Genomic DNA, 15,203 nt, shown 5'->3' on the forward strand with positions numbered 1-15,203 from the left:
TGTAGAAGAACTCTAGAAGCTGCTACTTGGTCCTCTGTACATACTTTTACAAAGCACTGTAAGCTTGATTCTTTTTCTAGGTCTTAATCAAGCTTTGCTAGGGGCATTCTCCAATGGCTCCTAGAGTCTTCTCCTTCCACCTCCTAAATGTAGTTAGCTAAGATAGTGTACTCTACCATATGCTAAAGCTAATGCAGCAGTGATCAATATGATGAGCATACTACAGTTGTGCAAGTTGAACTTACCATAGCAGTAGATGTTTAAATTATCACTGCTGCAGTAACCACTTTGTCCCTCCACCCCCCTTGTTTTTTGGTGTGTGTTTTTTTTGCCAGGGTATGGACAAGTTCCTAGTATTGTACCTTCAGGATTCAGCTTCCCTGTCTGTGCTGTACGTTAAAGTTCTGAAGGGCTTCACATCCAAACCTGTCAGCTCATCTCAAGTATGTGTGTATGGAAGGTGCCCTAAAGCTTTTGAAGTTTCCCACTGTTATATCCTTGGCGGGATGTAACCCATACAGCTAAGGCTATTGCAACAGTGATCATTTGAATATAGTAAGTTCAACTTACACTTCTTTAAGAAGCCTTAACATCCTATTGCACCACATACACCTAACATCATGTGCTTAAGCCCTACATTTGATAGTTTATTTACTAATATATATAAAGTAATTCAGAAAGTATTCTCCACTGAAAAAGACCAATTTTTTTTTTATTCCACACCATTTCAAGTTTTAAATGACTCTGAATCATGGTGAGTAAAAAAGCCCCTGTTTACTTATATAATGATCCACTGGATATGAGGATTCCTTCTCCAGAGTACAAAAATAAAGAATTCCTGTGGTGGACACTTAAGGAAAGCCTATTCAATAGAGATTACTTTACTTCCACTTTCTAAAGTCCAGAACCCTATAACAAATTCTTGAATTATACACGGGGAGCCCATTTCGATGATCTCTTAGAGTGGGGTGACTGGTCTAAATAGCAGCAGGTACTTAACGCAGAAAAGGTGAAAGTAGTTTGCAGAGCCTTCACAGCCATACTGTATGCACGCAGCACACATTCTTGCCTGTAAGGTGCACTTTCACTTGTCACAGGAAGATATAAATGTACATTTACAGCCACATTTGTAATGAAATTCAAACTTTTACCAATGTTTGTGCATTTTATTGGAATGTATTTTGCTTTATTTGAGAAGCTTGTACATAAAGAATCAAAATGCTATATGACTGCCATGGCTATATCACTGACTTGGCAGATTTCTAATCCGTCTGCATCTCCCTTCCCTCAACAAGATACATATTGTTTGTCCCACATAATTCTGCTTGGCTTTAGTGAGCTGCCATTGTGGCTACCAGAGAGAGAGAGAGAGACAATGGTACAAGTGAAGATTTATGTTACAAGGTTTTAAAAGATTTCAGTGAGCTTTCTATTTATTGCTGCATGCTTCATGCCTGTAGGTATTGAAATGGGACAGCAAATCATCCTGCATTTTCACAAATATCCCCATATATTTTAATTTTTGGTTTGCCAGTGAACAGATGACTGGTAGTCTTGTTATTCTAGATATCAGTGCATGATCATAGCATTTCCTAAAGGAGAAATGGCAGTCCTAGAGGTCATAGACTGGTTATTCTTCCCTGGAGAATGTCATAGCAGGATTCAGCCAAAACCTGCCATGCCCCCCCTTGGGTGAAGTTGTTCGGGACTAGGGTGGATGTCAGTGATAGAGGATAGGTGGCAGAAAAAATTATCTCAGGATAATGTCAGAATACCAGAGAATTTTGGAAAGTGGAAGTGCTTGGTGCACTTTGTAATTTAGTTTGACCTAATTCCACATCTTTTATCAAGTATATAATTGGAATAACTAGAGGAGGTAGTGTGGCACAAATCACCCAGTGCTGTAGGAAAGCTCATTCACATCTTAAATGTCTTTTTTTAGTATGTTGTACATGTTTTTGACTTCTCAATGTTTGCTTGGGCATCATTTTTCCTTTTCTCAGTAAAACTCTCCCAAGTCTGTATTAATTCCTTGCAAACTGATGTGTTCTGTGTTAACTTTTCCAATGTTTCCACTAGTGCATATATATTTTAGGTGTTTAAATTGTGCTTATAAGAAGTTAGTGAACTCTGAAATATCATGTAATCAAGCCATAGAATATAGTTCCTTTGCTTGTAATATTCCATCAGTAAACCTTTCGGCCTAGTATCCTGCTGTGTACAGAATATCCAGCATGAGGAGCAGCCTCTTCTTTTCGAGGGACTAAAAAGAGAGGGTCTGTGTTACTCATAACAAAGCATTTCCCTCTTACAGTTGGGGAGTTGCTAATACATTTTTATGGTGGTTACAGAAAAGAAGAGCTATTTGGGTGTAATTGTGTTAACATTGTTTATAGTATTAATATACTATTTGAGACTACAAGGAGGGACTTTATATGGAAGATGACAAGTATAGAATTTCAACAGGAAATTGCACTGTGTATGAGTGACTGGAGTGTTGTACCCAATAAATTGATGCAGTAAAATTTAGAGGAGGACCTATGATATAATTTGCTCTTTGAATCAGGAAGATGTAAGAGTTAAAGCAAGAATTATGGGGCTTACAATAGATTTGAACATTAAACTAAACACCACACAATATATGGTCTACTCAAGGAAATATTACTGAAGATCTCAGATAGGTGACACACACATAGGATCATAGGAGATTACTAAGCTAATGGCTCTGGGGCCCTTACAAGCCTAGCCAAGAGTTTATCCCCAAAAAGAAACCCCAATCAGCCTTTCACCCCTGTCAATGAGGGACATAGGTGGATCCCCTGGGACATATTTCTGGTTACCCATCCACTTTCATATGGTCGAAACCATATAATCGAACATTTAAATGTTCAAAAATGTGAAATAAAAAAAGAAATAAACAAACAAAACAAAAACTAAACAGTGCTACCAGGGAGGCAAGCCCCCCTACACTCCCCTGCTATTTAAATATTCCAAGTCTGAGATCACACTGCATTGTGTTAAAGGGAAATCTTCCCATTCCATGCTCTATGCAGATCCCCACATAGACTGGTTGAGCTTTTAAAAGTTCAATCATATGATCTTGGCCATATGAAAGTCGAGCTTTTAAAGGTTCGACCATCTGAAGGGGACCCATAAGTTTTCAAGTTTTCAGAAACTCGAAATTCATATTGTCGAGATGATATGATCAAGTTTCTGAAAACATGAACTTCAAAAAATAAAAATATACCTTTTTTCAATGTTTTTGCAGGGGGGCAAGCCTCCCTGCTCCCCCCCACACCCTTGCATATTATATATACCAATTCCGTGATTGCACTACAGTGGGGAAAAGGGTAAATTCAAAAGCTTCAAGTTTTCAAAAGCTTGATCATATCATCTCAACAGTATGAATTTTGAGTTTCTGACAACTCCAAGCTTCTGATAGGGACCCATCTACACACACACACACACACACATATAAATACATAAATATATATATATATATATATATATATATATAAATACATAAATATATATGTATGTATATTTATATATAAACTGCAAAGAAAAAACCCAGCCAAGCTAGAGTTTTCACTGTGAAGTACTTTAAACATCCTGCATTGGGGGCTATGGTATATATGCAAATGACCCCTTAAAGACAGGCAGTGTTTCAGCTGCTTGGCTTCTGAAAGCCCATGGCATTTTACTTTTTTACAAGTCTTTATGAGTACATTCAGGCCAATAAAGCCATACTCCACTAGGCGTGGACCTGAATGCACATATGAAGACTTTAAAAGTAAAAAGTCACAAGCATTGTTTCCCAATTAAAGTGTCATTACTGAAGGTTTTGACCATGTAGTCAGCACTTCATGTTTTATGTCAGAACATGGACAGCATCTTCTCATCTAAAAGATGCAGACTACCATATTCCCATCATTTCCTCTCAGGAGATTCCTTAGTTTCAAGACCAGAAAAAAGAGTACTTTTAGTATGCAGTTTTGCCAGTGTTTGTTGAGTATTCATGGAGTGGCTAAGTCAGACACAGAGCTTCTCAGGAAAAGGCAGATGCACATTGTGTCATCCAGGTTACTTTAAACAGTTATTAGATAGATTCAGAATTATCATTTCACCATTGCATACAGTCCAGCAAAACATTTTCTTTTATCATATCAGTGAACTCTTTAAAAAAACATTTTATTAAATTTTAAAGATAACAAGAGAAGAAATATCAAAACCTTTAAAACATAATAATTATCTATTTACAAAAGTCCATAACAAAAATTCCTTATATAAAATGAAACCATTAATACTTTTCAAGTAAATCACTTAATTTTTGCCAAGATATTTATGGACAACTGACATTTGGCATTCTCATTTTTATGGTTAACAATTCTTTTTTACAAACAGTCTGAACTAAACAAACAAATTCAATAAAGTAAAGGGTATTTTACATTTCCAATCATTGTAATAACTTACCTAGCTATAGTTGGTATAGACCAAAGAAGAGGCACTCATGAATTGGGATACAATCTGGGATTGGAGTATTAAATAAGATTAAGAGTTAGTGATAACACAATTATCTGACCACAATGCTTGAGCAAAGTTTCTGAACTCCATCCAAAAAGAAGATACTATTTTGCATTCTATTACCATATAAACCTAGTCAGCATCAAAAACTTCACTACATCTCCAGCAATTATTTTTCTGATTTATATATTAATGAAAATTTATGAGGAGTTAAAAAACTAAGCACTTCCATAAATTTTCTAATAAAGTGAAGATGTAGATCTCCCTGTAGATTTTAAGAATATGTTTTATTAACATCTGAAAAACTTCATTATTAATTTTTGATGAATAGTTCTAAAATGTCATATCAGGGATAATACACTCAGCTCTTATAATTTTATATATTTAGATAGATATGACGTATTATTAATTAAATTACTATTAACAATGAAGAAAAATTCTAAAATGTGTGGAATAGGTTTTGATTGATAATCCAAAGATACTTTTATTTTATCACTAATGTATTCCTTACAAATTTGTATACTCAACCATTTTTTCTGTAAACTATGTCTTGCTAGAAGATCAGCTGAGAATTTTTTATTGTCGTTAATTAATTGTCAGTAGGTTAAATTGATATCTTTAATATCTAAAATTTTACTTAAATTAAATTATTCTAAATATCCATTATTATAGGCTATAGGAAATAATACAAATAACAGTTCTTTAACCATATAATTAGAGTTCATAAATCTCTTAAAGGTAAGAAGACTATTATTAATGAAAGGAATGTAGCAAAAATGTTTCCTATCATTCATAGAAAAATCTTTAGAATCCAATCAAATGTATTAAACCTGAATTGTGTATGAGATTTTACAACAAATTTAACAAGTAAGATTATTTCATGTATTAATTTCCAACTTGAATTATATGAAGAATTTAGCCATTGTGTATACCATAAAAATTTAAGAAGAATAGAGTTTACTTTCTTTAATAATTTTGGAAGTGAGTATAAATAGAGACTTTGCATAAAATAAGATTTTTGGCAAAATTACCATTTTAATAAATAAGGTCAGTTTTCCATTGTGAAAAATAAGATATTCCAGTTACTGGTTAGTTTAGTAACTATATTGACTAAATGTTTATAACTTACTAATACCAGATCTTTACAATTGGATGTAATAGTGATTCCAAGATATTTAATTTGCAAAATTAAAATTATTCTAAGTTTTTAAAAAAATATTTTTTTATTAATAAGCAAAGTATTTGTTTTAAAGTGATTAAAACTCAAGCTTGAAATCTTTTCAAAACAACCTATGAAGTTAACTATATGTTCTAGCAAAGTATCAATATCACCACTAGTTAGTAAAATATTTTCTACAAAAAGCTGAATTTTAGAAGTATAATTTTATCTATTGAAAAACCCTTGCTATTTTTATTAAACCTGATATAATTAGCAAAATGTTCTATAATCAATGCAAATAAAGAAGACAATGGACATCCTTGTTTTGTGCCTTTTAAGATTTTAAAGGAAATGGATACAAAGGAGCCTATTTTAACAAATGACAGCAAATTGTTATAAAGTTTTGTTATTAAGCTTATATACTCTACAGAGGAAAATTATATTCCTTAAGCACTTTAAACATGTAATGTCAATTTAGTGAATCAAAAGTTTTATCTAAATCTAAAATTAGTATTGGAAGTTCTTTTTTTTATTTTTATTTGACATATCTATTAATGAATTAAGTCTAATAATATTGTCTTGAGCCCTCCTATTTAAAATAAAATCAGTCTGATCGGCATTTATAAAAGCTGGCAGAACAACAAGATTTAATATTTTTGCTAACATAGATATAAATATCTTATAGTCTACATTTAAAAGTGAAATGGGACAGTAAGAAGAGCATATTTTAGGATCCTTATCTTATTTTCAATCATCCCACATGAATGGGGTTTAACATGATTTGCTGATATTATAACACAGTACAAAGAGTTAACTGGCGATGTTAAAAGTATTCTTGACTTTATGGAGATAATTTTTAAGGATACTTTTTTTTTTTAGGGCAAGTACTACAGAAAAGTACAAGGAGGCATTAAGGGGGCCACCTATGCCCCCATTTTTGCAAATGTAGTACCAACAAGATGGGAAGAAACAGTTGCATTTACTTTTGAAAAGTTTAAATTGTGTCAGAAATACTTTAGATACCTAGATGACATTTTCTTTACTTGGACAAGTGATCTTAAACAATTTGAAGAATTCTTAACTGAAATAGAAACCTCCACACTATTTTTGAGATTCACATCTCATAGTGACAGTCAGGAAATGCATTTTCTCAATGTAAAGGACTTCAGATGTGAACTTCGCAACTTAGAAATGGCTAAATATAGAAAGCCAATATTTAGTGATTTTTTTTTATATTTCCCAGTGGTCATCCTATGCACCAAAAATAAGGACTAGTTAATAGTCAGTGTATTAGAATTTTAAGATTGACTTCCATTGATGAGTGTTGTTATAACAAACTGACAAAATAAAAAGAAATCTTCCTTTAGAGGGGATATCCTGGGACATTGTTTAGTGAAAACATAGAGCAAGTGCTCCAGTTGAGAAATAGTAGGTATGGGCCTGTTATTACTGATGGTTTAGAATATATAAAAACAAAGAAATATCAGACACTTTGGAAGATGACTCAGACAGGAAAGGTTATGCAACATTACGGTGATGCATTGTTCTTTTGACACCCCAAAGATTAAAAGAATCATTAAAAATAATTGATACATTTTAGGGAGATTAGAAACACATTATATGTACATTTTAGAACCCCCTAAGTTCATTCTTATGAACAGGCCATATATAAAAATATCTATCTTGAAGACACCTCAACAAGAACTTTGTTATTCTACCTCTAAGAAACTTAAATGTGGTTGTTGTAAATAATGCCTCTATATAGATACTGATGAAACCAGTGAAAGTATGAGTAAAATAGAAAGGTGGAGAAAAATGGGTAGATGTAACTGCAAAACAGATAAGTATATTTGGCCAAATGTGGTTTTTGCTCTGCATTTTACATGAGCAAGACGGAGAACACTCTTGGTAACAGAATTTATCAGCGCAATTACAGCATTTTAAAAAAAAACTATATTTATTGGATGGCGCAGTGGTGCATTGGTTAGCATTGTCACCTCTCAGCAAGAGGTTCTCAAGTTCGATTCTCAGCTGGGTGCCTTCTGTGTAGAGTCAGGAAATACATTTTCTCAATGTAAAGGACTTCAGATGTGAACTTGGCAACTTAGAAATGGCTAAATATAGAAAGCCAACATTTAGTGATTCTTTTCTACATTTCCTAGTTGTCATCCTATGCACCAAAAATAAGGACTAGTTAAAAGCCAGTGTATTAGAATTTTAAGACTGACTTCCATTGATGACTGTTGTTATAACAAACTGACAAAATAAAAAGAGATGTTCCTTTAGAGGGGATATCCTGAGACATTGTTTAGTGAAAACACAGAGCAAGTGCTCCAATTGAGAAATAGTAGGTATGTCCCTGTTATTACTAATGGTTTTGAATATATAAAAACAAAGAAATGTCAGACACTTTGGAAGATGACTCAGACAGGAAAGGTTATAGAACATTATGGTGACGCATTGTTCTTTGGACACCCCAGAGATTAAAAGAATCATTAAAAATAATTGGTACATTTTAGGGAGATTAGAAACACCTTCTATGTACATTGTAGAACCCCCTAAGTTCATTCCTAAGAACAGGCCATATATAAAAATATCTTGGAGACACCTCAACAAGAACTTTGTTATTCTACCTCTAAGAAGCTTAAATGTGGTTGTTGCAAATAATGCCTTTATATAGATACTGATGAAACCAGTGAAAGTATGAGTAAAATAGAAAGGTGGAGAAAAACGGGTAGATGTAACTGCAAAACAGATAAGTATATTTGGCCAGATGTGGTTCTTGTTCTGCATTCTACATGAGCAAGATGGAGAACACTCTTGGTAACAGAATTTATCAGCACAATTACAGCATTTTAAAGAAAAGCGATATTTATTGGTTGGCGCAGTGGTGCATTGGTTAGCATTGTCACCTCTCTACAAGAGGTTCTCAAGTTCGATTCTCAGCTGGGTGCCTTCTGTGTGGAGTCTGCATGTCCTCCCAGTGTTTGTATGGGTTTCCTCTGGGTGCTCTGGTTTCCTCCCATGTTACAAAGACATATATCTGAAGCATTTCTCCCTGGGCCTCTGCTGAAAATTGGCTTATTCCAAGTCAGACTTTCCCAGTTAACAAATATTAAATAAATATAATAAATGTATTTATTGACATTTGATTACCAGGAAAGTCTGACTGGTTAGAAACCCATTTTCAGTGGACACCTAGGGAGAAAAGCTCCAAATTATTTCAAACCATTTTAAGAAAAATAATTCTACAATCTTGAAAAATGAAACAAAAACATGTGCAGTTTAAAAAATGATAACAAATCAGACATAATATAGAACACTAGTTAAGAATTGGTACAAGGTACATGATAATCATTTATTATTTAGAGAAATCTGAGATAGTTTGTAGAAAAATTAAAGGTAAGTTAGTGTGATACAAATAGGAATTGCAATATGAAGTGTAGGAAAAACAGGTTTATGGTATATTAAGAGAGAAAATCAGAGAAAAGAATTAGATAGCAGAAAAGGAAGTAAGTGAAGAAGGGAGAGTAAGGAGGTATAAGGAATGAAAAGGTACTTGTTCATATTTATGGTTATGGGTTATCCTGGTTTTGAGCAAGAACAGAGACAGATTTTAGGTAGGAAGTCTTTAGTTTTGAAAAATAGGAGGGTGGGTATAGACATGATGGATAAGGTGTTCCAGGCCTTAGAAACCTTGTATGAGTAGAGACAATACCCAGCAGATTTGTTAGATTTATAGACAGGCAGGATATTTTGTTCACTGGATCACAATGACCGATTGGGAGCATAGTTGTGTTGAATGTTTTTTAATGGTGGACAGGCAGATGGATGCTGAATAAGTTTATAGGTGATAAGAAGTTGTGTATATGTTAGTTGATGTGGCAGTTCTAACCAACTTAGGCTTTTCAGTGTCCTACAGTGTCGGGTTCTGAAAGGGGTATGTGCTGCAAATTTAGAAAATTTGTTATAGCATTGTTTCAGTTTTGAAAAGTCTGGAGGTTAGTAAGGATGGGATCACCATAAAAAAGAGTCAGGAGGGGATAAGTAGTGGAAAGTGTAGTTTTAGTTGCATTGGTGAGAATTTTTTGGCTCTGTAAAGCATCCCTAGTTTTTTTATGAGTTTTTTCTGATGCAATTTTGTATATGCAGGTCGAATGTAAGATTATCATCCACTGTCCCTCCTAATAGTTTGCTATGAGAAGTGACTTCAGTGGCTGTAAGTATAGAAAATACTGCAGATGATTCAATGGAAAATTCTTATGAAGAAAATTCATTGATTCAAATGAATCATTTGTATCATGTACATCTACTTTTTCGACTGAATTTAATGCTTATTGTAGATTATACGCTGATAATATTCAGCAGATTAGTTGTTTTATGCCTCCATTTAGGCATGATGGAATAAAACAGTTTAAGTCCGTGGTTGAATCTGAAATAGAGAAAGTGTTAGGTGAATTTAGCCTAAAAAATGTTAGTTATAACTTGACTAAAAACGAATGGCAAGCTCTAGTTAATTTTAGTAGACAATGTGAGCTAGTCATTAAACTTTCTGATAAAGGTAATAGAATTGTAGTGATGCACTACACTCAATATCTGAGTATGTGTCATAATTTATTAGATGATGTGGAAGTCTATGAAACTGTGGATTTAGTAAAATATCTTGAAGCTAAGGCAAAATATGCTCATTTAATAAATAAAGGACTGAGGTTAGGATATTGGTCTGACTCTGATATAAGAAATAAGCTTGGGTGTACTGATTCTGGCATGGCATATTTTTATTGCCTACCCAAAATTCATTGTCTCTCCTTCTAATTATTGTTACGTAATGTGGGTTTGGTTTTGCATAGTTTTTTGATGAAAGTAGCTACACAATTGCCATCTTACATTTGAGATTCTTTTGATTTTTTTGGACAAAATTGCACATATATGGTGGAATTCACGGATGCATTGGGTTACTATTGATGTTAAGAGCTAGTACATGAATATGAAACATAAGTTTGGTTTGGGGGCCCTTAGGCTATACCTAGGTGATACTCATTTGAGCCAATATGTAATGAAATTGATTCATTTTAGTTTATTGATAATTTTGTTTTATGTTTGAAGAAATGTTATACCATCAGTTACAAGGTACAGCTATGGGTTCTCCATTCGCCCCAATGTATGCCAACTTATTTATGGGGATATTTGAGTCAGATTATATATATAGGAGTGAATTTTTTGGCAAATTTGTTTTAAAATACTACAGATTTATTGACAATCTTATTTTTCTTTGTGAAGGAGGTATTGAACAAGTTATAGAATTTGTAGACTATTTACATCGGAATAGATTCCAGATACAGTTTGATGGTTTACAGTGTGGTGGTACAGTTACATTTTTGGATATGGTTCTTCAGAGACAACAAGATGGGTCTATTAAGACCAGTATACATAGTAAGTTTAATGAAATAAATCAAATTTTATTGAGTACTAGTTTTCATCCCTCACATATCATAGAATCACTTTCATGTGGAGAATTGTTACATATATGTCAGTTGTGTAGTGACCTTAAGGATAGAAAAGAAGAACTAAATAGGACTGCCAATATGTTTTTACGTAGGGGTTATGATGAACATATTGTTGGGAATGGTTTATTGAAATCATGGGATGACCAGATTAATAATGTTTCTTATAATAGAAGTAGTCTCAATAGGCATCAAAAAGAAAAAAATATAGGAAATATTAGATATTTTATAGTGACTACATATAATGTTTTGAGTCCTAAAAAAAGAAAAATGTTATTACACTATTGGGACTTTTTGAACAGATATAGAGATTTACAAGAAATTACACAGGGGAAGGAATATCAAAGATATGGTAGTCCATAGTATATTTTAGAGACCTACTGCAATAGGAGTAAGCATCCTGCCATCACCCAGAATAATACCACGGTACAAGGACAAAATGATTGACTTCAACAATTGTCTAAGCTTCTGGTGTCATTCTAAGGGGATCTGTCTGCCTGGGATGACATGATCGACAAACCACGATGCTTTGCCAGAGATGGCCTGCAACTGTCACCCTTGGGATTCTGGATACTAGCTATGGCTCTTGCCACCCCTATAGTGCCTTTTTTAGGCAAGATTCAAATGACAAATTCACCACCGTAACAGGTACAAGCAAACAAAATATGAGGGTATTGCTACTTAATGCTAGAAGTCTAAACCTCAAAATGCAGTCACTCGAGGCACTCCTTAAAATGGAGAACATCAGCATTTGTGCAGTGACAGAGACCTGGTTCAAGGCTCCAGAGAGGACCCCTGCATTACCAGGCTATAATTCATACCACACCTTTCGGCCACCTAACCTGGACCGAAGCACTAAAGGCAGAGGCGTGTCCATATTCATTAAGGATATCCACACCTCTAGGCTAGTTGCTCAGCATAATGCATCCGAGATTATCCAAGTGCAACTAACTCTGGGCAAGACCGCAATCCAAATTGTAGCTTGCTACAGATCCCCACCATGCCCCAGGATTCCCACTCTTCATTTCTTGATACACTGGAAAATATTAGGGTACAACCTAACACCCTAATAATAGGCAATTTCAACTACCCCACCATTAACTGGGAAAACTACTCATGTACCAACGTTTTCTGGAATTTCTGGAATTCATAAATTCCAATGCCTTGGATCACCTTATCCATACCCCCACCAGGGGCAGCAGTATCCTAGACCTGGTCATTACCAACATGGGCAACCGGTGTTCCATACCAGAGGTCAATTCCTTGTTGGTCAGATCCAACCACAAGCAAATCACCCTAGACATCCACATCCCACCCCCACCCCCATTAGGGAAACCACCGTAAAAGTTTTCTCCAAAGCCAACTTCACGCTTCTTAAGACAGAAGTAGCAAACTTCACGACACCCATGCTGATGGACAGTAGAGGTATGACTGCTGAATCCTATACAATTGCACTTTATAAGCACTTACATGAGTGCATGGCTAGTGCAATCCCTAACACAACCAAGATGCTATCCTCCAAAAAAAGGAAGCCAATCTGGTGGTCCCCTGCCATAAACAAACTATACAACAGAAGAAAGAAACTGTTGCAAAAAAGAGTAAAATCCCATGATTGGTGGAACTCTGTGGTCAGCCTCAGTAAGAAGCTGAGATCCCTCATAAAATCCTCCAAAGCTAGTTACGAGAACAAAATCACCACTGATTCTAAAGACAACCACAAAGTATTCTATAGCTATGTCAAGAATCTCAATGGCAGCACTCAGATCTGCTCTGAGTTACAGCAAAATGACACTAAATATACAGAACCAACTGATATTGGCAACATCCTGGCAGATAGGTTCAGTGCTAACTTTACCCCTCTCTTATCCCCTAAGGGGCCCATCTGTATACCGGAAGAATGCAAAGTTCCTGTAATTATGACTGCACAGGTAAAAAACACACTTTCCAAAGCCAAGAACACAGCATCCATGGGACCTGACAACATCCCAGGCTGCTTTTTACATGAACTACAGAATGAACTGGCACCCCACCTAAGTACCATGTTCAGTCATAGCCTCACCTCAGGCTTTGTGTCCACTGAATGGGCGCACAGCAATGGTTATCCCACTCCACAAAGGGGGAGCCACCACAGACCCCGGGAACTACTGCCCCATTTGCCTGACAAGCCTGGTCTGCAAGGCTATGGAACGTATCATCATGGAACTTATAAACAATCACATTGGTAATCTCCAAACTCTGGACCCTACCCAGTTCAGGTTTGTAAAAGGCAGATCATGTCTCCTAAACCAGATAGACTTCGTTGAAGTGGTCACCAAAGTCGTAGAGGAGGGTAAGGTGTTTCACACAGCCTATCTAGATCTCACCAAGGCTTTTGACACCATCCCCCACTCTTGAATTATAGATAAACTCACTTAACTAGGTATAAATCCCTATGTCACAAGATGGGTTGCCAACTGGCTCACTGACAGAACCCACACTGTGAAAGTAACAGACTCTAAATCCAACTTCAGACCAGTGACAAGTGGAGTACCACAGAGTTCGATCCTAGGTCCTCTCCTGTTTGGTATCTACTTCTCTGAAGTACAGGCTAACACAGAAGGTCTTTGACTAACAAAGTTCGCAGATGACTGCAAACTAGGAGTCATAATCAAAACTCCTAACGATGTGGACATCCTACAAAAGGGCCTCACTGAGACAGATGCCTGGTGTCAAAGCCATGGCTTCAAGCTCAATGCCAAAAAGTGCATTGTCATCCCTTTTGGTAAAAACTCTGTACCCATGAACTACCACATAGGCGGTAGTCTACTTAACACCGAAAGTGTGATAAGAGATCTTGGGACACAGGTGGACAGTAGTCTCTACTTTTATAATCACATCGCCACAGTACTCAGGAAATCCTTCTACATGGCACACATCATCACAAAAGGTTTCTCATCCAGGAAAAAAGAGGTCATTGTTTCCCTCTACCCATCACTCATTAGACCCATTATAGAGTACAATGCCCCTTTTGGTATTTACCTCACAAAACATCTACAACAACTGGAAAGGCCACAGAAATACCTCACAAAGTGGATTACCGGCCTCAAATAGATGCCCTATGCAGACTATCTCAAAAAACTTCAGCTTTACTCTGTCACATATCACCTACTCAGAGACGATTTTCTAACGTACAAAGCTATGTCAAACCCAGAGCTGTTGGACATGCCCCACTTAAAGAAATCCTATCCCTCCGAGCTACACGCTCTAGGGACTTAAACCTTGTCATCACAATAAACAGAACATGCTGGAGGGATAGATTCCTGTCCCAGAGACTTCCAATACTTGGGAACAAACTACCTATCTATATCAAACATAGCTCCTCATTAGCACTCTTCAAGAAAAATCTTGATGATTGGATGGGAGATCGGAAATTCACCCCGGGGATCACTTCTGTGACTCTACTTAACAGGGGCACAGGAAAATAATTTTCTTGGGTGGCAAAAGTCAGGGTACCATTTGGCTTGTCTTATATAGGCCCTAGGGCCAATAGCCTAGTACCTACCTATGAACCTATGAATCTATTAGCAAATTGTGTTATGAATAGAGTTACTTTTCCATGCAAAAGATGTATTTGTTGTGATTATTTAGTAGACATTTCTTAATATTAATGGTGTACCGTTTAAAGTTAAGGGGGAATAAAGTTGTTTGACTGAGGGTGTTATTTATGCCATTAAATGTAAATGTGAACTTTTTTATATAGGACAAACGAAAAGGGCTTTTAAGAAGAGGCTACAAGAGCATTTAAGAGACATTAAATCTAGTAAGCCTGAAGCTAGCAAGCTTTAAATCCCTTTAGGTCTACATTTTAAAAGTTTTCATAATTGTGATCCTAGTGGCCTTAAGGCCACCATATTAGAACAAGTGTATTGTGATATAGGTTGTATACCTACAAAAAAATTGTTGTGTAAAGAGGCACAGTTTATTCTGAAATACTTTACTTTGGCCCCTAGAGGGCTTAACACACAATGTTTTTGGAA

General features: G+C 35.6%; 1 protein-coding gene across 1 annotated transcript in view; it reads left to right on the forward strand.

Moving 5' to 3' along the window:
- Positions 1-15,203, forward strand: part of LOC122795930 (trifunctional nucleotide phosphoesterase protein YfkN-like) — a 590,353-nt gene that overhangs the window by 288,808 nt on the left and 286,342 nt on the right. The gene's annotated exons all lie outside the window — the stretch shown is intronic.

The sequence above is a fragment of the Protopterus annectens genome, chromosome 2.part2, assembly GCF_019279795.1.
Source record: "Protopterus annectens isolate FY-2018-M chromosome 2.part2, PAN1.0, whole genome shotgun sequence".
NCBI lineage: Eukaryota > Metazoa > Chordata > Ceratodontiformes > Protopteridae > Protopterus > Protopterus annectens.